The sequence below is a fragment of the Prinia subflava genome, chromosome 5, assembly GCF_021018805.1.
Source record: "Prinia subflava isolate CZ2003 ecotype Zambia chromosome 5, Cam_Psub_1.2, whole genome shotgun sequence".
Classification (NCBI taxonomy): domain Eukaryota; kingdom Metazoa; phylum Chordata; class Aves; order Passeriformes; family Cisticolidae; genus Prinia; species Prinia subflava.
Window position 1 is genome coordinate 62,904,023 of NC_086251.1, and position 27,219 is coordinate 62,931,241.

Sequence of the window (27,219 nt, forward strand, 5' to 3'; positions counted from 1 at the left end):
AGCTGCGTGCCCCGAGGGTGGACAGGAGCCCTCGCCGTGCCGGGCGGCGCGGAGCGGAGCTGCCGCCGCGCTCCCCCCGGCGTGGCCGCGCCGCGGGATGGTTCCGCCGGTGCATCCATCGGATCGATGGTCAGGGCGAACTCCGGGGCACCGCCCGCAGCCGCGCCGCCCCCGCCCGCTGCCCGCCGCCCGCTCCGGACCTGGGGTCCCGGGCGGCGGCCGGGGGAGGGCTGTGAGGTGCCCCGAGAGCCGCGGCCGCTCTCTCGGTGCCCGTCGCCGCAGCCCGGCCCCGGCGTGGCGGGGCAGGCGGAGGCGTGTCCGTGCCCGTGCCGGTGCCCGCGGCTGGTCCCGCCCGGCGGCGCGCAGCCCTGAGCCCGCCGCGGCGGGGGGCGGCCCGGCCGCACGTCTGCGCGGCGGCGGTCGGGCGGCTGCGGCTCAGCCGTGCGTGCGGCGGGGCGGGGAGGGCCCGGCTGCTCCAGCCCGCCCCGGCGCGGCGCGGCGCGGGGGAGGCGGCGGCTGCTCCATGCGGCAGCGAGCGGCGCGGCTGCCCGCGGCCGGGGCCGGGGCCGGGGCCGGGGCCGGGCGGAGGCCGGCGGCGCGGAGGATGGGCGCAGCTGCCGCCGCCGCGGAGGGCCGAGCCGCGGGCGCCGCGCTCCCCGCTCTGCCCCGCCGCAGCGCCCGCCGCCGCGGCTGCTCCGCCTGAGCGCGCCCGGCGCGGAGCGGCGCGGAGCCGCATGGCCCTGCCGCCGGCCGCCCCGCGCTAGCGGCACCCGCACCCGGGAGGCGCCGGCCCGGCGGCGGGGCTGCCCGCGCCTCGGCCGCGTCCGTCTGTCCATCCGTCCGTCCGTCCGTGCGTCCGTCCAGCGCAGCGCCCGGCGCGCAGGATCCCGCAGCGGGGTGCGGAGCGGCAGCGCTTGGCGAGGATTAACCTGGCGCAGGTACACGACAAGGTCAGCGCCGGCGGGAGCAGAACGGGGCGGGCTGCCCGGTGCGGGGCGATGCGGGCGGGCTGATGCAGGCGGGTCGTCCCGCGCCTCCCGCCCCCGCCGCGCGTGTGTGTGTGTGCCGCCGCCCGCCCGAGCCGCCGCGCGGGGCCGTCCCCGGGCCGCCCTGCCCGCCCCGGCCGCGGGCAGCTCCGCCGCGGACCCGCGGTAGGATGCGGGTGGTGAGCGCCGGCTCGGGGCGGAGCGGCGGGCAGCCCGCCTGCCGCCAGCGCCCGCAGCCCGCCGGGGCCCGGCCGCGGCCGCACCCGCAGGGGACGCGCTCCGGCCGCCGCCCGTCCCCGGAGGCACCAGGTAACGCGAGGGGAGTCTCGCCCGGCACATCTGCATTGCACCGCGGTACTGGCCCAGGGGACGGGGCGGGGGGGGTTGAGGGGCGGCCCGGCCGGTCCCGAACGTCCCGGTACAGATGACCCCACGGCGCGGCGGGGGCGCCGGGGGCGCCGGGACGACGCCCTTGCCGGGAGGGCGGCGGCCGCGGGGAGCGCGGAGCGGCGGGGCGGGTGCCCCGCGGACGGGCCGGGCCGGGCCGGGCCTGGCCGCGCTGCCGCCGCTGCCCGCGGGACGGCGCCGGCGGCCGCCCGCGCTGGGCTGGGCTGGGCTGGGCTGGGGGTGCTGCGGGGCCGGAGATGCTGCCGGGCTGCGATGCTGCGGGGCCGCCCGTGCCGCGGCCGCCGCCCCCTCCGCGCCGTGCTGCCGCCGCCGCCGCCCGGTTACCCGGCACCGCTGGCGCTGCGGCGCTGCCCGAGCGGGCGGAGGCGCCGCCGTGCGCGGAGCCATCCCGGGGCGCTCTCGGGGCGGCTCGGGGATGCTCGGGGGGTGCGGGGCTCTGCCGGAGGGTGCAGGAACCCCGCGGCTCCCCCCGCCCCGGTCCTCCCGCCCCGTCCTACCGCCCCTGGCCGCCACGCACACCGCGCTCTCCCCGCGGCTCTCTCCCTAGGGCCGCCGGGGTCCCCTGCGTCCCGGGATGCGGCTGCGCCCTCCTCTCCTCCTCCCCTCCGTGGCGAGCACCGCTGTGTGCGGGAGAAGAAATGTAGGACAGAATGGACCTTCCCCGCCGGAAGGTTCCCGTTGGGGGGATGGCAGAGCAGCGGCGGAGAAGCCGGCGGAGCCTCGCAGCCATGTTGGTGTCGGAGCATCAGCCCTGGCGGCTCGGGGAGCCCGGCAGCGGGTGTGCGAACGGGCATGTCTGGGCCAGGTGTACTGGGGGAGCCTCTTCCCGGGCGCGTCCTTCCCAGCATAGACTGAGGAGCACCGGCTCTGTGGTTTCTCTGTATCCTGGGACAGCAGCTCTTCCCTTCCTGCGCTTTCGCCTCCTCCCTCCCAGTCTGTTGCATCTCCGGGGCACTCATTATGTTGTGTGTGTGGAGCAGAGGGATGTGTTGGTCCCAGCTGTGGTCATGAACCCGGCCTCACCAGTCCTGAAGACCTGGGGTGGGACAGCAAGTGTCCCCAGCCAAGCCCAGCCCTGCGTGGCCTTTGGCTGACTGCCGTGGAGCTGGACGGGCTGGGAGTCCCTGCCCTCGGCCATCGCGCTGTCGTGCCGGTGATCCTCCCCACCCACACTTCCATTTCGCATGTTCTGTGTGACACGTGGTGTCAGCCTGTTCCTCTGGCGCATCCTCGGCGAGCGCTCGTGTCCAGGGCTGCTCAGGCCAGCGCAGCGGCGAGGCAAACAAATCCCTCCTGGAATTGAAGCCTGTTTGGTTCCAGCTGTGTATCTGCAGATGGAGGGGCCTGGCTGGCTCTGGCAGCAGCGATCCTGGCCATGGCTGTGTCCAGGAGCGTGGGGCAGTGCTGCCCAAACGGGCTGTGTGTGCTGGGACCAGTCTGTCCTGGTGTGGCAGGACTGCATCCCAGCTGCCTCAACCTGCGTGCTGGGGCTGCGTGTGCTGCCACAAGGACTCTGCCCCTTGCCCCGTGTGCAGGCCACGCCTCCGAGCTGGCCCAGGGACTCTCTGGTATTGCCAGAGTCGGTCCTGGCAGGTAGAGGTGTGCCCGGCCTGGCAATTGCACTGCTGGTCTGGGAGTCAGGTTTGATTTTGAACAAGTGTCTTTGTACCAGAGACTGAGTGTTCTCAGTGCCCAACACCTTCCTAATCCACGTTGCTAAATATATACTGTACTCAAGGGATTATGCATTTGTTTAAATGCATAATAAATGTGTTTAAATGCGTAAGACTGGATCATAATGCACACCAGAGCTTGCCAGTTTGGCCTCCAGTTACAAGCCTCTCTAAGATATATCTCCTGGCGTAGTTACCTCATCTTTTTGCTTCCAGAAAGAGCAGTTCCTGGTTTATCATGGCAGGGCAGTCAGTGGAAGCAAATCCTGGATATCTCAGGTACCCAGTGCAAGTTAAAGCTGAACTAGTTTGCCTGTTCAGCAAGCACTTTGAGCAGCAGGAGGGGACTTGAGATTGACCATTCCACCAAACACATGCAGCTGCAGCAGTGGGCTCCAGACTGTGCTATGGCAGTGAGAGCCGGTGGGCTGAGTGCTCCTCTCATCCTTACATCCAAGAGAAGCTGTGCTCGACTGCAGCACTGCTCAGGATGGTGTCTCAGGGGCTTGGTTTGAATTTTTCATGCAGGTCTCTTGTCTGGAGAGGCTCCCATTGGCCATCGAAGGTGTGAGTGGGGCCGGGGGGAGGAGGATGAGAGGTGACTGCCCAGCCCAGGATATGGGCTGGCTGGGAATGTGGGGAACCCGAGAAGAGATGTGGCTGAGCAGCATGGCATGAAAAAAACAGATCTTGCCCAATTTTTTGCAAGAGATTACAGGGGCTGTGGAGGTGGGTGCATCGGGAAGGATGGCCTTGGCACACAGGGTGCCTGTCTTGGGCAGGTAGAGCATCCCGAGGTGCCTGGGGGGCCTGTCCCTTTGCTGGGGCACATGGAGATGGTTCAGAGGCTGCAGAGCTAATGGCTTTCCAGTGCTGATCGATACCGCCTGTGCTTTCAGATGTGGGAACGGGCTCGGTTTTAGAGAGCAATCTTTGCATATTCCCTGCACAAGCAGCTGGGCCTGAGCGCCGCTCTAATGGCCTCGCTATTAGCGGGCTCAGAACCTGAGCCAGACTGAAAGGCTGTGTAAGTGCTGCTCAAGCGTTTTGGGCCAGGCATATTCCATGCATTAGGGAAGATTTGTACTCCTTGGACCAGACATCACTGAGTGTTGTCTATTTATACACATCTAAATATATCCTCTGCAGTCTTCAGACTTTTCTAGTAGTAAAATTATTTTTCAATATCACGCTATTAAAACATGCCTGCTGACACTAGCCGATGAAGTTTGTGCGAGGAGAGGCTTATGTGTGTGCTTGTTTTAAATAAAAACTATTCTTGAGGTAGTTACCTAAAATGCTTTGGAAACAAAAGCTTATTGTCTCTGTGGCTGGGTAGCAGGGAGAAATGTGGTTGAACAGAAGCAGCACTGGAGACATGCTCAAGCCTGGAAAACCAAATCCAAACCTTATGCAAAATATAAGGTTTTGTTGCTGAAGAGTGAACCATTCTTTCTAGAAATTTTTATCAAATAATCATGCACTTTGCAGCAAAACAGAAACATTTGCTTCAAGTTAGTCAGATATACCTTCTGGTGCTCTGGAGTTTGAGATGTCATTCTGAAAACAAAATGACAAATCTTGAAGTAACGTAGGTTATGGAATTCCTCTGCAGTTCCCAGATTCAGGTTGTTGGGGGTGTTCCCACAGAGCCCTGCTGCAGGGGTGGGTCTGTGTCCCTGTGTGCAGCTCTCTGCAGCTGTGTCGCTCTTAGGGGCTCCTGAGGAGGGGTGAGACCTCGGCTACATCCCCAAGTGACCCCTGGGCTTGCTGGCTGGGTGGTGGTGACAGTGATGGCTGGCTGAGTGCCTGCAGCCTGACATGGAATAGTGATGGCCATCGTTTTGTTTTCTGTGGCAGTTCTTGCTGTCAGTTCTTGGAGAACTGAGAGGCTGCAGAGGAGGAGGGAGAAGGGAAAGGGGTTGTTATTCACAGGGGAGCAGGTGAGATGAGGAGAGGAGAAGACAGGGCTCTTGGAGAAGGCCCTGGCCCAGAGCCCCTCGCGCCAAGGACAGTGCTGATCCCCTGGGCCACCCCAGGTCTCTTGGCTGGGGCTCTGGGCTCCGCAAGCCAGAGGTGCATAGTGTGGTGCCAGGAGCTGTGTCCTGCCCAGGACCATGCGCACAGGTACCTGGCAGCTGCTTCAGCTGCCTCATTGATGCATTCTGAGGTGCTGGGAGGGTGACTGTGCTGTCTGAGGGGCTCCACCCCGCCTGGCTCGCTGGCCACCAAGGTGCGGGCTGAACACGCCAAGCCTGCTGCTGAGCTGGGCAGCAGCTTTTGTATTCCCATGGAATAAATGGCTCTACAGGTCATATTTCTTTTGAGCATAATGTAGGGAGTGATTTGTTGAATGGCTGGGGTGGTAATGGGAGCCTTGGTGGGTGCCTCTAATTGTGTAGCACATGGCCAGTGGGACCTGGGAGTACTTGAGCCAGTTCCCAATGCTGCAGAGCTTGTGTCCAGTGCTGTGGTTTTGAGTTTGCTCCTGTAGATGAAGCGTCTCCCCAGGAACTGTCTCATAGCAAAACATTTCCATGAAAACATACGATTAGGTAGCTTTGCTTTAAAGTTGAATATCTTTTTTCCCTTGAAGTTTTTATTTAGGCTTCTCTGTCAAGATCACATTGGAATTCTTTTGGATTGGAGACAGATAAAACTCTTCAGTTTTCATTGCCTCAGCATTGTTTCATTGCCAGACAGCTGATACTCCCTGTGTATCTATTTCCAATTATTTATGCTTCCTGGTCTCTGTAGTTGACCATGGGAGATGGAGAAGCAGGAGCCCACTACAGTGAGCTATGACAGCTCTGTGACTCCTGCAGCAGGACTCACCAGATGTAGGACAGCAGGTGTGAGGGGAAAACACAAACAAAGAGGAAAAGATGGGATGGAATGATGGGATGAATCCCAGGGATGTGTTCTTAGTCCCCTGGTGCTGCTGGTCCTGGGATAGGGATGGGATTGCTTTAGCACCAGTGAGGAGTCACGCAGAGACCTTCTGCTGCACATGGGTGAGGTGCTGGTTCTCTGTGCTTAAGGCAGAGCTAAGTTTGCCTGGCATGGGAAGGTCTGCCCCGGCACAGGGAGGCACAGGGATGCAGATGCCAGTGGCACAGGGAGGCACAGGGAGGCACAGGGAGGCACAGGGAGGCACAAGGAGGCAGGTGCCAGCGGCACAGGGAGGCACAGGGAGGCACAGGGAGGCAGGTGCCATTGGCACAAGGAGGCAGGTGCCAGTGGCACAGGGAGGCAGGTGCCAGTGGCACAGGGAGGCACAGGGAGGCAGAGGGAGGCAGATGCCATTGGCACAGGGAGGCAGGTGCCAGTGGCACAGGGAGGCAGGTGCCAGTGGCACAGGGAGGCAGGTGCCACTGGCACAAGGAGGCAGGTGCCAGTGGCACAGGGATGCAGATGCCACTGGCACAGGGAGGCACAGGGAGGCACAGGGAGGCAGGTGCCATTGGCACAGGGAGGCAGGTGCCAGTGGCACAGGGAGGCAGGTGCCAGTGGCACAGGGAGGCAGGTGCCATCGGCAGCACGGCTGGGGCTCGGGGAGCTGCGTTGTTCTTGTTTTCTCCAACGCACTTTTGAAAGCCTTGATGTAAGGCTCCCTGATAGGGCTCGTGGGAGCGGGTCTGAGTAAGGCGAGCGGGATTTGTCGCCTTGTCAGCCGTGAGTCAGTGGTGCTGCCGGGTACGTGGTGTTTCACAGGGAGCCTTCGCTGCCGGCGGTGATTGCACGCCGAGCCGGCGTTGCTGCGTGCTCGGGCAGCTTTGGTGCTGCCGTGGGCAGCTTTGGTGTCGCTGTGCCGTGGGCAGGTTTGCTGTGCTCGTGGCTCCTCCTGACACGTCAGCCTTGTGTCTCATCTCCGCCGGCGCCCAGCTGCAGTGACGCTGCTCTGGGGACCAGGCTCCAAACTGCAGCTCCCGAGAAGTGACTGCTGCTTTCCTGCTTCCGAGCCTCAGCTTTGGCCGTGGCTGCCTTTGGGGACGGTCTGCTGTGTCACAGGTGTGCAGAGGGCTCTGCACACCAATAGTACCCTGGGCAGGGCAGCACCAAGGCCTGAATGCCACAGCTGAGCCTGGGCAGGCTGACATCGCCAACTGAGCATCCCTCAGCTATGATGTGAGGAACAGGATAACAGCACAAGCCCCAGTCCAGGCTCCAGTGCTGTCTGCCAGTGCCCAGCGGCGGGATGTTCCAGCAGGCACTGTGCAAGTGTCCTTGGCACAGCCTCTGGTGGGTTGGAGATGTGCTGCAAGTGCCTCCAGGTGACGGCCTGTCCTCACAACGTGGGTCTGGTAACATTCAGGCCCCATATGCGGTGCTGAGGGCCAGGGAAGGGGATGAACGCGGAGACCATCAGCCCCCTGGTGACATGTGGCTTCAGAGGCTCAGCCAGCAGAGCGCCTGCGTAGGGACTCCTTTGTGGGCTGGTCATCACTTGCTGCCCTGGCGTGTTGGGCCACTGCAAACAGATGTGTCCTTGTCCCCAAGTACATGGCAAGGATGGCATTTGGTGAGTGCAGGATGCAGCCTCCTCTCTAGTACCCCACGTTCCTCGCACAGGGGCCCCCTGCTCATCTGCAGCTGGATCCCACAGGTGTCCCACACACACCTCCCCTCTCTGCATTCCCACTTTGGTGAGCAGCAGGGATGCCTTCCTCAGGGTCCAGTGTTCTGATGTGTTGAAATGAGAGCTTGCCTCCCCAAGGGCTGGCGTTCCTGTTGTGTCCATTATTGCCCATTCCTGCCCTGAGTTGCACACACCTAACTTGTGTTATTTAAGAAGCATTCTGCAAATGTGCAGCTTCTGTGGATTGAAGCAATTCCCTGTCCTTTCCTGATGCAGGAGGAGAACATAATAACACCGTGGAGAAGGACATGGCAGGTCAGGATGGGTGGTTGCAGCTGCTGTAAGTGCCAGGTGAGGGTTGTGTTGATTCCTGAGGGAGCAGATCAGGACAGTAGTTGTTAAGTGAGCGTTGTGCTGTGTCTCCAGACCAGATCCCAGCTGAAAAGCTCAGGTGAGTGCCCCGTGCAGCCCCGCTGGGCACCGCGGCCCCGCCGTGCTGGCACCGCTCTGCCAGGGCCTCCCGTGGCGTCACCAACAGGCACAAGGGGCTCAGCTGAGTAAACTTCACTTCTTCCAAGAAGCATTAAAGAAGCCAATCAACTACAGAGTGTGTGACTGCACTTAAATTCCATCTGGAAAGTTATAATAACAGTAAATAAAGAACGATAATGAGGAGTGGAATTGTGTGGCCAGTAGAATGCGAGACTTGGAATGCTGGGGAGAGGCTGGACTTGCTCCTTGCCATCTGGAATTTGGGTGTAGGTGTTAATAAGATACCCAAATGGTTCCCCAATGGTCAGAAAAGCTTCCCTGGTTTGTACTGGGGATGTGAGGAGAGGTGAAGGCTAAAGGAGGAGAGTGAGGGACAGTAGTGTTACAGCTACCACACATGGATCAGAGGAGTCACTCGTACTCCAGGGGCACAGCATGGTGTTCCTGTGATGCCAGGCACAGAAAATCTAACCCAAGCGTCTGGGGAGCAGCACACATGTCTGTGGCTGTCCGGGTGTCCCTGTGCAGCAGGGACAACATAGGGCATGTGGGTTCTAGCCACACTTCCATGCCCCCTGCTCTGTTCCCGCTGTGCTGGTGGTGTGGGCAGCAGTGCTCTGTGCCCTCCAGCATGGCCAGCATGTGTCTGTGCCCTCAGCATGGCCAGCATGTGTCTGTGCCCTCCAGGGTGGCCAACATGTGTCTGTGCCCTCAGCATGGCCAGCATGTGTCTGTGCCCTCCAGCGTGGCCAGCATGTGTCTGTGCCCTCAGCATGGCCAGCATGTGTCTGTGCCCTCAGCATGGCCAGCATGTGTCTGTGCCCTCCAGGGTGGCCAGCATGTATCTGTGCCCTCCAGGGTGGCCCGCGTGTGTCTGTGCCCTCAGCATGGCCAGCATGTGTCTGTGCCCTCCAGGGTGGCCAGTGTGTGTCTGTGCCCTCACCATGGCCAGCATGTGTCTGTGCCCTCCAGCGTGGCCAGTGTGTGTCTGTGCCCTCAGCATGGCCAGCAGTGCAAGCTGCACCAACAGTGCTGGTGCTTCAGGTGCTGGAGTGGATTTTGAGCAGCAGGGGTGTGATCCTGAGCTGGGGTCTGTGTGCATGAGGCATCAAGGGGCAGGACACCTGCCTCGTGCAGAGCATGGTTCCCTCTGCCAAGGCTTTTGAAGCGTGCTGAGTTTCATTGATACGGTTTTGGTTTACATCTACAGTAGCAAGTTGTGTGAGGCAGCAGAAGGGGGTTTCTGGGGTGAGATGAAGGGTGAGGAGGACCCTCGTCCTCTCCACGTGTGTCTGGGGAGTCAGGTGGGACTGTGGTGGCAAGGCCCGATTGATCAAGTGTGGACAGGGGCTGGAGACACTGGTGGGGGCTGCAGTGCTCACCTGCCCACAACGTTGTGCCTGGGAGGGGCTCTGGGTGCCCTCTGGGGCAGCGTGGGGGTCACCCCACACCCTGCACCCCGGGGTGGGCAGCAGCCTGGGAGGGAGGGGCGGCTGGGCTGGAAGGACTGGAAGGACTGGAAGGACTGGAAGGATGGGGTCTGACTGCCAGCTCCTGGTGGTGGTGGCAGCTCCACAGCCCTCAGGAGCAGTGCTGGGAGTACTGGTGCTGGGTGTGCTGGTGGTGTGGAGCAGAGCAGAGCGTGGCTCAGCTCTGTTGTGCCAGAGCTGACTGCTGGCATATGACACTCGTTATCTCTCCAGCTCAGAAACGCAGTGCTCAGGGCATCCTGATGGATTTGTGACACTTCCCATGGGACTCTGTGCTCATAAACCAATTAAAGGATTACATCCTTGTAATGTGGAGAGTATTCTTTGTTTATTAAGTAATGCAGGTATAATTCAATTAGTGACAGGCTGACCTGCTGATGTCAAATGTGGATGCCAGTCAGGCTGGTCTCAAGCTCCGCCGCCCCAGATCAGAGCAGCAGGAGCTGAGGGGAGCAGTTGCCCCTCCTATTGCTCCCCGTGCCCCACATGGAACTGTGAGAGTTTTTTGTGGCTTTTACTGACATGTTTCCTTTACAGAGTCACAGAATCCCAGAAGCGTTTGGGTTGGAAAGGATCTTACAGCTCATCCCACCCCTGCCACGGCAGGGACACCTCTCACTGTCCCAGGCTGCTCCAGCCCTGTCCAGCCTGGCCTTGGGCACTGCCAGGGATCCAGGGGCAGCCACAGCTGCTCTGGGCAAACTGTGCCAGGGCCTGCCCACTCTCACAGGGAAGAAGTTCTTCCGTGGAAATGAGATGTTTTATTAGTTTGTTGTGGCTCAGAGAGCTGTGTGTCACCAAACGGTGTCCAAAGCACAGCCTGTGCCCCCTGTGCCTCCGTGTGGGTGACTGTGGGTGGCTGCAGTCCCCTCCCTGCCCTCAGGCTCTGCCATGTGCTGCTCCTTGTTCCTGGAGCACCGTGGTCTGGGTGTGGGCACCAGTGAAGGAGTGCTGTGGTGTGGAGGGGATCTGCTCCCTTCGGTGAGGTCTCAGTGCTGACAGTCCTGTCCACCAGGAAATCCCTCTGCTCTGGGCCTTGGGACAGCCCAGGGAAGGCAGAGGGCTGCAGGTGTTTTTCCCTCTGGAAAGGGGAGTTCAGGGGCTTGTGGGTGACTCGTGGTGCCTTGGCATCAGAGCAAAGCACTGGCTGGGCACCTGTCTGCCAGGAAAGATGGGGAGAAGCAGAAGTGAAAAATACCCTGTACATCAGTAGGGTTGTGCAGGAGTGGCTCTGGAGTAGAACAGGACTGAGTCAGCAGATTTGGAGGAGAAATTAAAGTTCAATTATCAGTAAGGGGTGGTTTGCTCCTAGGTGAGAGACAGTGCAACTTGGACAGCACACCACCAGTGTGGCTGGGAAGAATTGAGTGCAAAAGGTGTTTCCAGACTGCCAGACCTTTCCAGAAAGACCAGTATGTTTCAGTGTCCTGAATAATAAATGCTGGTCAGAAGCCCACTCTGGCTTTCCATGGAATCTCGTGACAGAATTGTGCTTAGTTTGCAGCACAGATCAGGCAAAACGTTATGTGTTGAATGCAAATATAATATGGAAAAGGAGGATCTGCACATGTATGGGCTAATAGAGGCACAAAAGCAGCTCATGTAGCCTGGCACTGCTGGAGGAACGTAAGCACCTGACAGCAGAATTATCTCTGAGGACCACAGACTGACTTGTAAACTGTGGAATAAATTGCTCTTATTTTGTAGCATTTACTTGCTCAGCTGCACTTCACAGGGTTTTGCTTGTCTGGCAATTCCTATTTGTCAGGTGGAAAACCTGGACTGCTGGGGGCTGGCAGCTAGTGAGCTCTGAGCTGGGCAGAGGGTACGGCCCTGGCAGTGAACCCTTTCCCTGGCAGAAAAGTAACAGGTAGAGGGGTGATCTTGGCAGTGGGGCAGAGAGGCTGAGGATGCTGCAGAGGGGGAGCTATCCTAGCCCCACTGCACTGCAGGGCAGTGGAAGCCCCAGCCCTCAGCAGAGCGTTCCTGCCCCCGTGGGCAGTGGCACGGGCTGCCTGGAGCGTGCTGTGGCTGCCCAGCCTTGTGCTCCTGGGGCTGCTGCCTGCCACTGCCTGTCTGACACTGGGAAACCTCTCAGGTGCTGCTTCTGTCAGTGAACCTCAGCAGCTCTTTGAAGCCTTCCAAAATGACAAGATTTGAATTGCTTTTCTTGGCGGACAGAAGTGAATGCCCAGGCTCTCTGTGCTCAGTCACAGCCTGGCAGCTGTCCTGGCACTCTGGTGCTGACAGTGATCTGCTCTCCTGATGTGTATCCTGTTCCTGTCCTGGTGAGATGCAGGGTCTGCTCACCTGGTCGTGGCATTCCAGCCCTGTGTGCACTGGCACACCTGAGTCACCTGGCTGTGGGATGCATTTTGGTCCTCTGGAGCGTCAGGGCGTGTGGAAGCACCAGTGCTGCTTCCCGTGAGTTCAGGGGCAGGAGTGGCACCTCTGGGCACGCAGAAACAGCCGTCACTGCCGTGCTCCCTGATCCCAAGATAGAGATAGCAGAGTGTGAAGGAGCTGGTGGAAGTTGGAGGGGCTGGAGCTGGGAGGGTGCTGATCACCCATTAGTGAAGGGGAAAGAGTCTGCTCCCAGCACATGAAGACAGAAATGGAAACAGCAGCCTGCCCACATCTCTGGTGACTTAATGCTGATGCAAATCCTTGCTAATGTTGGCTTCCTCTCGGCACAGTTTGTGGTGACCTGTGCTCCTGGAGGGCAGGATCCCTGTGGCAGGACAGGGCTGAGGGGCAGGTTGGGGGTGGTCTGGGCTGATGGGTGGTGCAGGCTCCCAGAGATGGGCAGGAAGAGGCATCCGTGGCCTGCAGCACACGAGCAGCGGTGCAGGGGGCAGGAGAAGGAGGGGGGTGCTGGGCGTGCCCCAGTGGGTGCAGTGCAGTCAGACAGTGTGCTCCTGTGTCCCTGTCCTGCCCGAGCCAGGCATGGAATGAATCCTGTGGGAAACTCCCGTTTGTCAGACTGGCACCAGGATGATTTTTTTCCCTTTTCTTTTCCATACTTTTTATATAACTTTTATGTATCCTCAGTATTCTTAGCATGCATACTTGTAAGTCCTTAAATCTGGTAACTTAGCATAGTCCTAGCATTCTGTTAGGCCAGGAGACCAAACATCCTAAAGGTCTCATAGGAGGCCAGAAAACCCTGTGCTATCTTGGGAAACCAAGGTCCCCTCTAGAACATACCCTGTAAACTAGAGGTGTGACCCATCCAGGGCGGAATTCCATGGATAGGGGAACATCACACCATTCATCCAGGCCTCCCACTGGGGCATCCTTGCTGGATATGCTAATTTATAAGGTCTGTAAATGTTATATGCAATCTATTGCGTGTGCATTGCGGTGCATTATTCCACCTTGGCAAAGTGGTGCACCAAGAAAGATCCTTATTAAATATTGAGGTAAAAGCCCCTTATCCCTTAACCATATCTGGCTCTCGATTTAAGGCCAGGGAAAGGCACCAGGACCGTGGTGTCTCACTGCTGCTGCAGAGGTGCCAATGCCTCTGTCACACCCAGGGCCCGTTTGTCACATTATATCAGTGCATTCCCAAGTGTTATCACAGGGTTCAGAGCTGATGGCTGGAGCCGTCTGCTGTGAGTGTGGGCTGGGTTGTGTTTGTCAGCCTTGGCCATGGGGGCACCAGGCTGCCAAACAGGATCACTTTGCTTTGGAAGAAGTCTGTTCCAATATAATTCCAGCTGTGCCCTGGTGGGTGCATGTGTGGAGTGCCCGTGTGTGGTAAAGAAATTGCATGTAAAAGTGGCTCTCACACTGGGAGGATGCCATGAGGACAGCTGGATCTCATTCGGATGATGTGAAGGAAAGGCTGCCTGGGAGTGAGGAGATCCTGCTGCAGGAGATCCTTGTCTAGGAGACCTGAGGATTTGTTTGTTTTCTGCTGTGTGAGTTTAACTGACAGCACATAGCAAACCAGCACATTTCCCTAATTCACATGGGTGAAGCAGAGGGAGGCATTGCTGTGTCCCTTTCCAGGGGTGTGAGCTGTCCTGTGCTGTGGGCAGTCTACAGAGCAGCAGGATAGGAACCCACTGTCCCCGTGTCATCCCTCAGTGCCAGAGCCAGCAGAGGAGCTGTTCTTGTCCCTGGTACTATCCCAGCCTGTGGAGCAGGGAGTCGAAGGTGCTGGCTTCCCTACACTCCTGGTTTCAGAGCAGGATTTCATGTCTCAGGCGCCTCTCTCCTGAGAAAAGGGTCTGTGTTTCCTGGAGCATTGCTCCTCACAGCTCTCCTGTGCTGGCTCTGGCACAACCTGTTGGTGGCTGTGTTCCTCCCAGCAGCTCCTGGGTGGTCCTGGTGGTGTTTTGGCAACCATGGTGCCACATGGTGATGCTTCCAGGTGCTTCCTGTGGTCACAGTCATCCTGAGAGTGGCAGCATCATGCCAGGATGTTTTACTTTGGCAAATTTACTCTTGCCCCAAGCAGTGTTGTCTAATGAAAGGTGCCTCTGCCCATGTCAGGGGATTGGAACTGGATGCTCTTTAAGGTCCGTCCCAGCTCAAACCATTCTGGGATTCTGTGGTCTTTCAAAAGACCACAAGTCCTGTTCACTGGAGCTGTGTAAGGTCACTGTGCCCACAGAGGCAGTGGTGCTGGAGCTGCTGACTGGTGAAAGGACTGGAAAACGAGTCAGTCCTGTGAGCAGGATTGGAAGTGCTGCCCAGGGCATCATTCTGCTCTGCTCTGTCGCCTTGCTGGGACTCTGAAGTAATTTAGTTTTCTCCACTCCCCCACCTCATTCTTAATTACAAAAGTGAACAAGAGGACCAGACAGCAAAAGAGATAGGCAAGGGAGAGCTTAGATAGCAAAGCTGAGAATTAAAAAAAAAGTTATGGATTCCTTAAAGTAAGATTTTTTCTTTCCAGTGGAAGGCTTTCTCATTAAAAGAGATTCATTTGGCACCGGATCTTTGCAGCAGAAATTAAGTGTATGCAAAAGAATTTGTGTGTCTGAAGAATCTCCAGTACAGCGGGAAGGGCATGATGCCTTTGCTGTACTGTTGCTTTTTTTAATATAAGAAAAGTTGAATTTAAAAAAAGGTGAAAAACTTTAAAAAACCAATCAGCAAACACACAACTGTTGAAATGTTGGCAAATGGTTATGGTACTTTTCTGGAACTGTGATCTGCTCATGTCCCCTCACACTGTACCAGGACCTGCCCCCTGTCCCCTCTGCTGCACTGGAACCTGTCACCTGTCCTCCATCCCTGGGGCCACTGGATCCATATTTTAGCTGGGCTCAAGCCTCTGGGTGCTTCCTGAGCTGTAACCAAGGAGCAGCTGCTTCTCTGTCAGGAAATGAGCAGAAAATTGTCAAGGTAAGCGTCTCAGCTAAAAATTGTCATTTTTTGGAATACAAAGTGCTCTTCTCAAAGTGTTTCCCATTTGATGACTTTTCCTTGAACTTAGGCCAAGTTTTGGCGTGGCCTGCCCAGGGTGGGGGGCTCTGTGGGTCCCTGGTGCTGAGCCAGGCATGCAGAGCCTGTGGGGACGGCTGCATGGTTCCCTCGTGCCACCAGCACTGAGGACACGGCTGGTGGTTCTGACCCCCGTCAGCTTCGGGTGTTTGGGCTCTCCAGAAATAATCTTGAAGAAGAAGATGGATTCTTGATCCGTTCAGAGTGAAATGAAAGTTAAAAAACTCCCAGTGACATCCCCCACCATCATTTCTGTGTTGGCCTCTCACTTTCTCTCATCTCCTTGTGTAAATCCAAGGAGTGGCTGAGCAGCAGGAGTGGCTGTGGGAGTGACTGGGAATGGTGTTTGGGTCTTGCTCCCTGTGCTCGTGGCACTGGGACCCTGTTCTGCCTTTTGAAGCTTGGAGCTCGTCCCTCTGTCCCCTGTTCCTCCTGTTCAGTCCCTTCCTGCCAGACCTGCTGGGGTCAGTGGGTGGGATGTGACAGGGACACGTCACACAGACACGTTCTTGTGGAGCTCAGAGATGAGGAGCAGTGATGCTTTTTTAAAGAGGACATTGTGTGGAGGGCAGAGTTTCTCTCTGCATTGATTTTTAGGCATAATTTGAAGATAACTCAATTAGCTGCAGTAAAGTCACGCTGATTTACTTGAGGTAAGAGTTTGAGGTTCCTTGTTTTGTTTCTACAAACATTTCCCTACACAATGCTGCTCTGCCTCCTCTTGTGAGAGGGAAACTGTGTAATTTTCCTGATATTAATTAAGATAAGAGAGAATTATACCAAAATGTATTAAATGGGAAATAAATAAGTTTAAAACATGCCCGAACTCTGGATCATAGTCCATGTGCCTGCTGGCACAGCGCTGGCACCCCAAGCAGGGGCCCCTGTGGGGAGCAGGGGTGGAGGCTGCATGGGGGAAGGTGGCTGCGGAGCCATTTGGGATCCACCTGGACTTCATTTGCCTTTGAAGATCGTGGTGAGCAAGGCAGGCGCACACAGGGAGGGGATGCAAGAGAGTGGCTGTGCTGTGGCCACCATGGGCTGAAGTGTGTCTGTGCTGAGCTCCCGGAGTGCTGCAGAGCTGGCCCAGGGCTGCACAGCTCGGGAGCCGTGCACGGCCCCTCTCTGCCCTGCTCCAGGGGTCCCTGTGCGAGTGACCGACTGTCCCAGTGCAGGTGCACCTGGCCATGGCTGACAGAGCCCTGTGCCTGTCCAAGGGTGGCACCACGTGGGCTCCATCTCCTCGTGCCTGGGAGCTCTGGGTGCGAGGAGGTGCTGTGTGCCGGAGCCGTGTGCTGGTGCTGTGTGCTGTGTGCCAGTGCTGGGTTCCAGAGCTGTGTGCCGTGTGCCGTGTGCCGTGTGCCGTGTGCCTTGTGCCAGAGCTGTGTTCCAGAGCTATGTGCTGTGTGCTGTGTGCCAGTGCTGGGTTCCAGAGCTGTATGCCGTGTGCCGTGTGCCAGAGCTGCATGCCGTGTGCCGTGTGCCGTGTGCCGTGTGCCTTGTGCCAGAGCTGTGTTCCAGAGCTATGTGCTGTGTGCTGTGTGCCGTGTGCCGTGTGCCGTGTGCCGTGTGCCGTGTGCCTTGTGCCTTGTGCCAGAGCTGTGTTCCAGAGCTGTGTGCTATTTTCCAGAGCTGTGTTCCAGAGCTGTGTGCTATTTTCCAGAGCTGTGTTCCAGAGCTGTGTTCCAGATCTGTGTGCTATTTTCCAGAGCTGTGTTCCAGAGCTGTGTTCCAGATCTGTGTGCTATTTTCCAGAGCTGTGTTCCAGAGCTGTGTGCTATTTTCCAGAGCTGTGTTCCAGAGCTGTGTGCTGTTTTCCAGAGCTGTTTTCCAGAGCTGTGTGCTGTTTTCCAGAGCTGTGTTCCAGAGCTGTGTTCCAGAGCTGTGTGCTATTTTCCAGAGCTGTGTGCTGTTTTCCAGAGCTGTGTTCCAGAGCTGTGTGCTGTTTTCCAGAGCTGTGTGCTGTTTTCCAGAGCTGTGTTCCAGAGCTGTGTGCTGTTTTCCAGAGCTGTGTTCCAGAGCTGTGTGCTGTTTTCCAGAGCTGTTTTCCAGAGCTGTGTACCACAGCTGCCCCTCGTGCTCCTGCTGCCGCCTTGCCGTGGTGGTGCCGGGCAGGGAAGCACAGGGGCAAGGGGTGGAGGTGCTGACTCTGCCAGCTCCTTTGCAGGCCTGGAAGGGCTCATGGAGGCGGTCTGTTGGAGCTGGCTGTGCCCAAGGATGAGCTCCACATGCTGAATTCCCTTTTGCTAAGGAGAGGAGGATTTGCTTGTACCAAGTGGATCCAGTGCAGGTTTCTGTGCAGTCCCAGCCAGTGCTGCTTACACCTGGTGGGACTCAGGAGCTGCCTCTTAAATTGGTTGAGAGTGCAGCGCTGCTCCTGCGAGCCTTGGTGAGATGCTTTGGGTGGGTTGGTGTGGGAAGAGGTCATCAGGATCTCCCAAGATCTCTGCCTTCCCCAGGCCATGGTTGGAGTGCAGGATCATTCCTACAGCCCGGCGTGGTCCTCAGCAGCTGCTGTGCAGCTCCTGCACAGCTGGCCCACAGCTGGACTGTGGTGTGAGCAGGGTGGCTGCAGGTGTGCAGCCCTTGCGAGGCCTCGGGGCAGCATCAGCCTCAGCTGGACTTGGGGTGTCTGTTGGCATCCGTCTCTTGAGCTCTGTGCAGGTCTTGCCGTAGCAGCACGGTTGATCAAATTTTGAAGCAGCAATTAAAATCTAAATTTCTTTGCCAAAGCCTTAAGTATGTCTCTTATCTGAAATGCTCAGACACTTTGCTGAGTGAAGAACATTAGGAGCAAGAGACCCATTAAATTTTCTGGCACAGACGAAGGAGATAAATCCTGCAAACTGATGGGATCACATGTGGCAGATCTGATGGTATCTGCTTCACTGAGATGTAGAGAAGGAAAATGACCTTTCAGAATAATTTCTCTGGCCTAGAAGTTTTGGAAGTGGCTGTCTTTTCTTTTTCCAGAAATCTGTGTAAAGTAATTTTGATCTTGTCCAGCTGAAGGGAAACCCGTTTTATTCACTTATATTACTTTTTCTGTCCTACAAGATGTTTGATCCATCTTTTGGAAGCAGAGGAGAGGACACAGTGCCACTCTGTCAGCCCTTGCCTGAGCAGTTCACACCATCTCTGGTCATCACGTTCACAAACTTTTCAGCACTGTCATTCTGATGTAGGTGAGGTCACAGTCACGGTTCAGCTTCTCCTGGTGTCAGTGATGCTGTCCTCTGCTAATCCATGGTCTGCAGGTTCAGGAGCTGTGGTTCATTAGTGGGAATAGCTCCACTCAGCTCTGAGCTGTGCTTTTTAGCCAAAGCCTCCATCCTAACAACCAGCAAACACCAGTGTCAGCACTACCCTGGCAGCCCTGACAGCAGGGCTTGCTAATGTGAGGTGACAGGGGATGCAGAAGTGGCTAATTAACAGATAAAATAATGAGGCACTTGCTTGGTAGCAACTTGTCCAAAGCTGTGGGTCCAAAGCACATGTTGGGGAGCCAGTGGTGCTGGGCTGAGGTGCTGGAGGGCTGCTGGAGGGGCTGGAGTTTCTGCTGCAGCTGCCCATCTCACCACCCTCCCACAGCCCACATTTCTGCCAGAACACTGAATTACAGAACCAGCAGGGCTGCAAGAGCTTTGCAAGAGCCTCAAGTCCCAGCTGTGCCCAATCTCCACCTTGTGCCCAGCCCAGAGCACGGAGTGCCACGTCCAGTCATTCCTTGGACACCTCCAGGGACGGGGACTCCAAACCTCCTGGGGCTGCCTGTTTCAGTGACTGACTGCTGGAATCCTCGAGGCTGAAAATTTCAAGCCTTTCCATGAAGAAATTCTTCCTGTGTCCAAGGGGTTTAATTCTTTGCTCCACTGTCCAAAAATGTGTCTGCACACTGAGGGTCTTTTTTAATATCTGCCTAAATATCTGTCTTCTGAGATTGGTGGAAGTTTTCTAATTAAAATGTTCAATATCCTTGGATCAGGTACCAGTTGCAGGAGGAGGACTACATTTGAGATGCAAACATAATCCTGTTGGAGGGCTGGACCTCACGAGGCAAAGCGGGAAATACATTGGGATGATACAGAAGTTTTCTGTGATTTTTTCTGTTTGCCATTTGCAAAGGAGTAGCAAAATGCAAACTCTTGGCAGCTGTTTTCTACTGCTACAGGAACTAAGAAAAAGGCTAAAAGGGGACAGTTTAAGTAAGGCAGTTTAAAAGTGGCAGAGCTGGATAACTGGTACCCAAGAGTATTAAAATAATTGGCCAAGGAGCTCCCTAAGACACTAATGGTTTATTTTTAACAAATCCTGAAATGCTGAAGATGAACCAGAGGCATGGGAAAAGGCTAATGAAAATTGATAGAAAAATTAAATATGATTTGGTCTAAGGGGAATTGTGCCATCTGCTCCTCCCAGGCTGGATCCCTCTCCCAGTGGCTCTGCTCCCCTCCCACTTGCATCCCTCATTGTTTCCACCACAGGCTCTTCCTGCAGACCTGAACATAGAAAGCAGTGAGACCTTCTGTCCTTCCTGCTGCTGTTGGATGTGTTGCTGGGGCAGCAGGGCCATGCTCAGCCTCTCTCCCACCCTGTCCTGGCACATTTGATGGCTGGGCAGGGTTTTGGCTGATGCCATCGGAGGCTGTGTGCCAGATGCTGATCCTGGTTCCATGGCAGTCCCACAACCCATGCCCTTTGCCACCTTCACCAGCCTCTGGTGTCCCCAGGCTGGGAGGTGCCAGCTGGGCCCCTGTGGGATGTGACAGTGTGATGGTGACGGGTGCTGACCCAACAAATGACCATTGCCAGTCCCTGGGCATGGCAGCAGCAGGGCCAGGTCAGTGTTCCTGATCTTCACTCACCAACCCTCATTCCACAGCCTGTACATTTCACGGGCTTCTGGGGCTCTCCTGTCTCCATCCCGCCCAGCACAGCTTTCCTTGTACCCAGAGGCCTCCTCTCATCTCCAGAGCAGATCTTTGAGCCCTTTGGCACGGTTGCTGTGTTGCCTGCCAGCAGTCAGGAGCAGTTACGGAGAGCCGAGGTGAGCCGGCAGCGTGTGATGTCCTGAGTGTGCGGCAGAGACCGGCCAGGTGACTTCTGCTGTGTGTTGTCTTCTACTCTGCAAATGTGCTTTTCCCTGTTTCTGGCAGGGCCAGCTCCCTGGGTGTGGGACCCAGCAGAGGTGCAGTGAGTTATGCTGTGCCTGCCCCAGGGAGGGTCCCGCTGCGGGGGCTGTGGGTCACTGCAGCCTGGGAGCCAGAGCTGGTGCACGGTGCTGTGCTGAGGATCCCACAGCCCCCGCAAACACCCCTGCAGCTGAGTGTCTTTGTGCCCAAACATCCCCGCATCCAGGCACCCCTGTGCCTGAGCACACCCCTGTGTCTGCAGTGGGCAGCCACGTGTCGCAGCCTGTCCTGTCCTTGGCCAGAATCCCTGGGGCAGGGCCTGAGGTTCACTGCCACCTTCTCTTACCCCTGTCCTCCTGGTCTGCTGTCTGTCCTGCTGCCAGAGCTCTGTAACATTTCCTGCAGCTTATCATTACTTTCTTCTGTTCTTATTCCCTATATCAGGAAACCATAAATATGTATTTTAGAGCCGTCAGTTTTTTCGAGCGTGTGGAGTGCTGCCTCCTGAAAAATCCCAGCAGCAGATTTTGAGCCAAAGGGAAGATTGCAAAAATAGTTTCTCCCTTATGGCACATTGAAAGTTTCCCTTTTAGGCGAAATTGTCCAACCCTGACAGATGTATCTGAAGTTTTAAAAAATATGAGTCCCAGTATTTCACTTAAACTGTCATTCTCAGTAAAGGAAAATATTCCTTTTGGTATGCCCATTGATTTCCTTTGGATCTCAATGTGGGCTGAGGTGTGTCGGGTTCCTGCTGCAGCTGCGTGGTCAGTGAGCTCCGTGTTTGTGTGAGCAGCTGTCCCAGGCTGGCTGTGTGGTCAGACTGTGCCCTGAGTTCCTGGGAGCTGGAGGCACTGCCTGGAGCCCTGTCCCCTGGGCAGCCCGGACATGGCAGCCTGTGCTGGGGCCTGAGCCCCTTCAGCACGGGCAGGGAGAACGTGCAGGGAGAGAGAGGGAGGGGGTTCAGCTCCCTGCTCGCTCTTTGTTGGGGACTGCATGACCCCACTTCTTTCACAGCCTTCAGCTGAGAGGAGGCAGCTGCTGCTCCCTGCCTCTCCCTGTGAGCAGGGGGCTGGGATGGGGCATGTGCTGCTCCTCCTGTCCTGGCAGCACTGGGAGCCAGGCTGGGGCTGGGTGCTGGCCTGGCACTGCCCTGGCCTTGCCCTTCCCCTCGTCTTGGTGCTGTTGGTGCTGGACACAGCTGCCTGTGGTGATGGAAGTGCTTGGAATGGACTCTGGGTTGTGTGAGAGCCCCTGCCGGGGGTCACCGCTGGGCCGGTGTCACCTCAGGTCACGCCCTGGGGAGCTCCCTCCTGGGCACGGGGCTCTGGCTGTGGCACGGGGGGCACGGGGGGCTGGAGCAGCAGCAGCAGCAGCAGCTGGGAGTGCCCGGTCCCGGGGCAGTGGGTCCTGCTGGGGCTCCCCCTCTGCACTGGTCTCAGCTTTGCCTCGGTCTTTGTTTCTCAGCATGCCAGGGGCTGTGCCAGGGGCTGTGCCAGGGGCTGTGCCAGGGGCCACGCAGTCACTGCCTGTCCTGCCAGCCGGGACTGCCTGGGTTTCCAGACAAGATAACACGGTGGATTAATTAGATAGTAAGTGCTAATAGCGATTGAAAAGAGATGTGCTTGCTCCCAAGTTTGGATTTATTACTACTACTTTCTATATGGCCTATTAATTTTTGATGACTTTAGATAAATTGCATTCAGCCTGAAATAAATTAAAATAAGTGCATATAAATCATGTTCTATTCTTGGCTTCTGCAAAACAAATTTCCATTTCATCTCTTGTTGTCCTTCCTTTATTACATGTATCCTGCCGGCGCATGTCACCCGTTATTGTGATGGAAATGTTTTATCTCCTTGAGATTTCCTGGGTTTGCCTTTGAAGTGTCAGGACTGCTGTAGACATGGCACATCTTAGATCATCTCAGTAGCTAATTTGGCCACATCTGTTTGATTTACCAGTTAACAAGCCAGGCCTAAATACTAAATAGGTGTTCTTCCACGAGAGTGATCTACGGTTTGTACCCAGTACTCCTTGACATTAAATTAAACTTTAGAACTCAAAATCCAACTAGTTTTATGACTCACATCCTCAAGTGATGTTCAGACAAGTGTAGAGACAACCCTAATAAATGTCTGGTTTTAGATTGTTTAATTTACTATGTGTTTATGTGAGAGTACAATGACTAAGAGAAGAAGTGGCCTCCACTAATGCTGCAACGATTGCAAGATATTATTGCAGATAATAAATGTCCATCTGGAGTAAGTCATTGTTAGTTTACTTTTCATTTAATTAGGTGGGCTGTGCAGAAGCAAGGCTGTGGAAGAAAAAAGTTACTTTTACAGTGCTTGGTACAACCTGCAAACTGTTTGGAAATCTTGTTATGGTTAATCCCCTGTTTTGCTCTGGTGTGTCCTGCTGACAATGTCACCCTTCACAGCGCTGTTTCCCCTGCTTCTGATTTCCCGCAATTAAACTGTGTGTGTTTGGTGGGAACATTGGGTTTGACCACAGTGCCCTGGCCAGTGCCTGGGTCCCCCTTCACCCTCATCCATCTTCCATTCCAGTTGGGAATGAGAGTGTTGGTGCATTAAAAACCATGGCATTTGTTGGCAAAAGAAACCAGAAGAATAATTTTATTCACAGACTCATAAAATCCCAGAATGGTTTGGTTGGGAGAGGGCCCCTAAAGTTCATCTTGTTCCGTGCTCCTGGCATGGGCAGGGACACTTTCCACTAGACCAGGTTGCTCCAAGTCCTGTCCAATCTCACCTTGAACATTTCTGGGTATGAGACATCAACTACCTCATTTTTCCATTATTGCATATTTGTCCCAGGAATAAGTTAAAGTGGCCAATGCTGGGTGTCCTGTACTGCTGTAGGGTGGTGTCAGGGATGGAGAGTTCCAGGGAGTTTGGGGTGTATGAGAGGTTGTATATCCACCTGTGTGTCCTGGGCCTGTCTGCTCACCATTTCTGAGTCACTCTGCTGTGCCCTCCGTGCTCCCTCAGCACCTTTGGCAACCACACCCGGCTGTGTGGTGTGGTCAGCACCTGGAGGGAAGGGATGGCATCCCAAGGGGTGTGAACAGGCCAGCACGAGCACTGGTCACTGCTACCTGAGGATGTAAGGTCACCACCAGGATGTGGCCAGGGAAGGGTTTGGCTGTGCTGCTCTGGAGCACCTCTCCCACCCCCCCAGTGTGCCTGACATGGGCAGCCCTGGCAGCTGGCACTCGCCGGGCACCAGTGGGCATTTGACAATAAGATGAAAATCCCAGATTTCCTCATTGTGTGACTTGCTAGCATGTGGAGTGCTGCTGTCAGAGTGCTGGGGCAGGAGGAGCTGCAGGGAGAGTGTGCAGGGAGAGTGAGCCTGTGCCAGGACAGGAGTGGGCCAGTGGCTGGCATGACCGGCACAGCTGGCACAGCTGGTGTCCTGCAGCAGTTAGCCAGCAGTTTGTGTGTGCACCCTGAACTTGGGGGCACCCCCTGCTCGTGTGAGGGCATGGCTGGTGCCCTGCCACCCCCCTGCCCTGGGGGCCTCTGCCTGGGCAGGCTGCATGCCAGGGACTGCACCAGGGTGGTGGTGACCCTGAGGAGCCACTTCCCCCACACCAGCGCTCACCACATGTCCCTCTGAGCCAGACCTGTGGCTGGAAGGTGTGAGGTGGGTTGTGCAGGGCCACCATGGCTACGTGACCTTCCTGTACCACCTGGGAATGTATGGCTGTGGAACAGGCATAGGGGAGTGGCAGAGGAAATCCCTTCACATCCCTTCCTTGCGTTCTGTTTTGATGTTGCCAAAACAGTTTTTAAAATGCCACAATACCACAATTCGATAAAAATGTTTTGGTAAGTTAAAAGCTGCCTTATTTAAACAATTATTCACTTAGGCCTGCTCCTGTTTGGAAGCTGCATGGCTGATGCTGATGTTGGTATCAGTGTTTGGCATATCTGTGCAATATTTGCTACAGGAACTCCTCAGGAGATGGAAAGCTTTGAATAGAGTCACAGAATGGTTTGGGTTGGAGGGACCTTAAATGTCTTAGTGTTCTGACTTTAAAACACAGTGTGTGTGTACCACCATACCTGAGATGCTTTTTGGTGACATCCCCCTGTGCAGCGCTCCGGCCCTGACTCCTGCAGTGCCGGGGGGTGCAGGGTTGATGTGTCCAGGGGGATGAGGTTGGAAGCTGTCTCGGATGGCACTGGCAGCCCTGGGCTGGGCTCTGGGAGGGGGCTGCAGCCGGGCTGGGAGCTCTTGAGTGCAGGCAGTGGGGCTGTGCTGCTTTCCCTGTGTTGCATACCACTGCAGGGATGACTCCTTACGGCTGGAGGAAAGGAAAAGGATGGAATTCCCAATACACATTTTACAGAGGGGGCCAGGGAAGCGGAGCAGCCTGTCCACCTGTCTGTACCTGTGGTGTGCACGGAGCCTGGCTGACCAGCACAGGGACCAGCAGCCCTGGGTGCTGGTGGTCATCAGGCACAAGGACAGTGTGAATGGTGACAACAGTGCCAGCGTTCTGTGCTGCCTTCACAGGGGGTAGAGGTGCCTTGGGAAGCTGGTGTGCACTGTACTGGACTGAAAGATGCACTGCTGAGTCTTTCTGTCCCGAGGAGCAGGAGGATACAAGGGAAAGAGCCCAGACAGGTTCTTGGCTGTGCTGCAAAGCCTCAGGTGGTTACACACCCTAAGCAGCACGCTGGGTTTCACAGGGGCAGAGATGGGAGTGCAGAGTTGTCCCTCAGACATGGGAGATGATCTCTGCAGGTGTTTTTGTCACAGGATGTTTCTCAGGCACTCTGTTCTGTGCTTGGTTCAGTGCCCCCGTCCCCCTCCACGGCAGAGGTGCCCCCAGCCCGTGGCACCATCCGGCGTTTCCTCACGGCACAGCTATTAATACCAAACCGAGCTGCAGTCGTGCTCTGCGTGCAGCCTTGACTCATCCCCCGGATCACTCTGGGCTCCTGTCTGTGGTACCAAAGCCTTGGTGGGTGCCTCCTCCGAGCCGTGCGTGGTGTGGGAGCCCCTTGCGCTGGGCCTCGCTCAGCCTTTAATCCGGGCCCGGCAGGCGGGGCAGGTCAGGCCGTGGCAGCAGGGCAGCCGTGTGCCCGGCTCGCACGTGTGTCCTGGGGCCACCATGGACAGCCCGGGCCGCGCAGCAGCAGCTGTGAGGCACAGGAAGGGTGCTGGAAGGGTGCAGGAGGCACTGGGAGCGTGCTGGGACAGGGAGCAGTGCTGCACCCTGTCCGCCGCTGTCAGCGCGCGGCAGGCGGCGGTGCCGGGGCGCTGGTCCCCGTGTGCTCGGCCAGCTCACTGGGACACGGGTGTGGTGGGGACAGCCTGGGCCCTGCCAGGGAGCAGAACGGGAAGGGAAAGAAAGGAAATCCCTGGAAATGCCATGTCTGTGCTGCAGGGTCACTGTCCCAGGGGAGCTGCCACGAGCCAGCAGCAAACAGTGCTGGGGGTGAGGGCCAGGCCAGGCTGGTGAGCACTGGGCACTCCCCTGGGTGCAGCCATCCTGGCCCTGTCTGTGCCTCCTGGGAAGGCTCCAGCATTCCTGTGAAAATGAGGACACAGGGTGCTGTGTCAGCAGAAGTGAAGGGACAATGTGCCCATGTCCCTGCTTCTGCTGGAAACACTCCAGCTGTGACATCTGCACTGCTGCAAGAACCCCATGGGTTTTTTACCTTTCTGAGCACTTGGCATTGTTGGGTGTTGTCTGCTCCAGACAGCATGAAGCAATTCTAAAATGAAGTGCTTTAAAAAAAGGATATTCTATTTTTCTCCTTGGTTTCTGAACTTCATGAGCATGTTTTTAATCTGTGTATTGCAAGGCCAAGTGCTGAAGCTGTTTGTTGTGCAGAAGACAGGGGAAACCAAGCAAAAATCCAGAAACTGAGCTTTTGAGGAAGGAACATACATTATGTCAGGAGAAGTATCATCCTTGTATGAGCTGGCAGCACTGCCCCTGACCTTCACTTTAGGCCTGGGTCTCCCCTTGCTCCTGCTCCTAAGATTCACAGGGGTCTGAGGGGTTCATGGCAGTTTGAAGCCCTTTGAGTAGGACCAGGATACAGGATTTCCCAGTCCTGTGGCCGCCCACGGGGATTCACCTGTCCAGTCCTATAGCAAGTGTCAAACGTGGTGGCCTTGTGGTCCTGGCTGGTGCTCCTGGCTGGTGCTCCTGGCCAGCTCAGCATTGGGTGGCTAGCACAGCCCCCAAAGCTAATCTCTGGATGAATTTCTTCGATTCAAATGTTTTTTTCCTCAGGTACTTTGTTTCCGAATCAGCAAAACCATTGGACCTGTTTATAAACCACTGACATTTGTGAAACTGAAGCTCCTTGTTCTCCACTTTACTGATCCCAGCAGCTGGAGTGCCACAGATCCCAGAGTCTCCTTTTACACACCGCATTCTGGCATGGCTATGGGGTGCCTGTGGTGCCTGGTGCTGTGATTTCCCTTCCTCCATCCCTAGCAGATGAACATCATCAGCTTCCAGACTGTTTTTATCCCCATCACAAAACTGCATTTGCAAAGGCCCTGAGAATCCTGACTTCTGGACAGGTGGGAAGGGCAGACAGTGGCTCTGTTATGAGCTCAGTGATGGCAGATGACATCTGAGCCAGGCCCTGAGTTGGCTGCTGGCTCCAGCAGCTCCTGGTGTGCACTCTGGGCATCCCTGGCATGCTAACCCTGTGTAGCACCAACCATCCAAACAGGAATTGGATGTTGGAAGTTGTTTGCTCATTAATGGCTGTCTTGTGGATTCTGCTGCTCCCATGTGTTGCGTGATCCCCAATATGTAAATGACCCTTTGGAGCACTGTGCACACTGGCAGACGCTGCCCTTCCTATCCCAAAGAGGAGGCAAACCCCCCAGCATGCAGAGTGCTGGGCACAAGGAGCCATCACCTTATGAAGCATTTCAGTCCTGGGTTCCTTGGATCCATTCCAGGCAGGAGTTTCAAGTTCATTAGCACCTCCC

The 27,219-nt window shown here is 56.3% G+C and overlaps 1 protein-coding gene across 5 annotated transcripts in view; it reads left to right on the forward strand.

The window, feature by feature from the left end:
- Nucleotides 1-606: 606 nt before the first annotated feature.
- The window catches only part of LRFN5 (leucine rich repeat and fibronectin type III domain containing 5), a 40,309-nt gene continuing 13,696 nt past the window's right edge, over nucleotides 607-27,219 (forward strand). For 2 of the 5 annotated variants that reach the window (XM_063399775.1, XM_063399771.1), the window contains exon 1: nucleotides 610-950. The gene's annotated coding sequence lies outside the window, so the exon portion shown is untranslated. Of the gene's footprint in view, nucleotides 951-976; nucleotides 1,296-27,219 lie in introns of those variants that run through there. The other 3 variants (XM_063399776.1, XM_063399772.1, XM_063399774.1) reach the window with 3 other exon arrangements.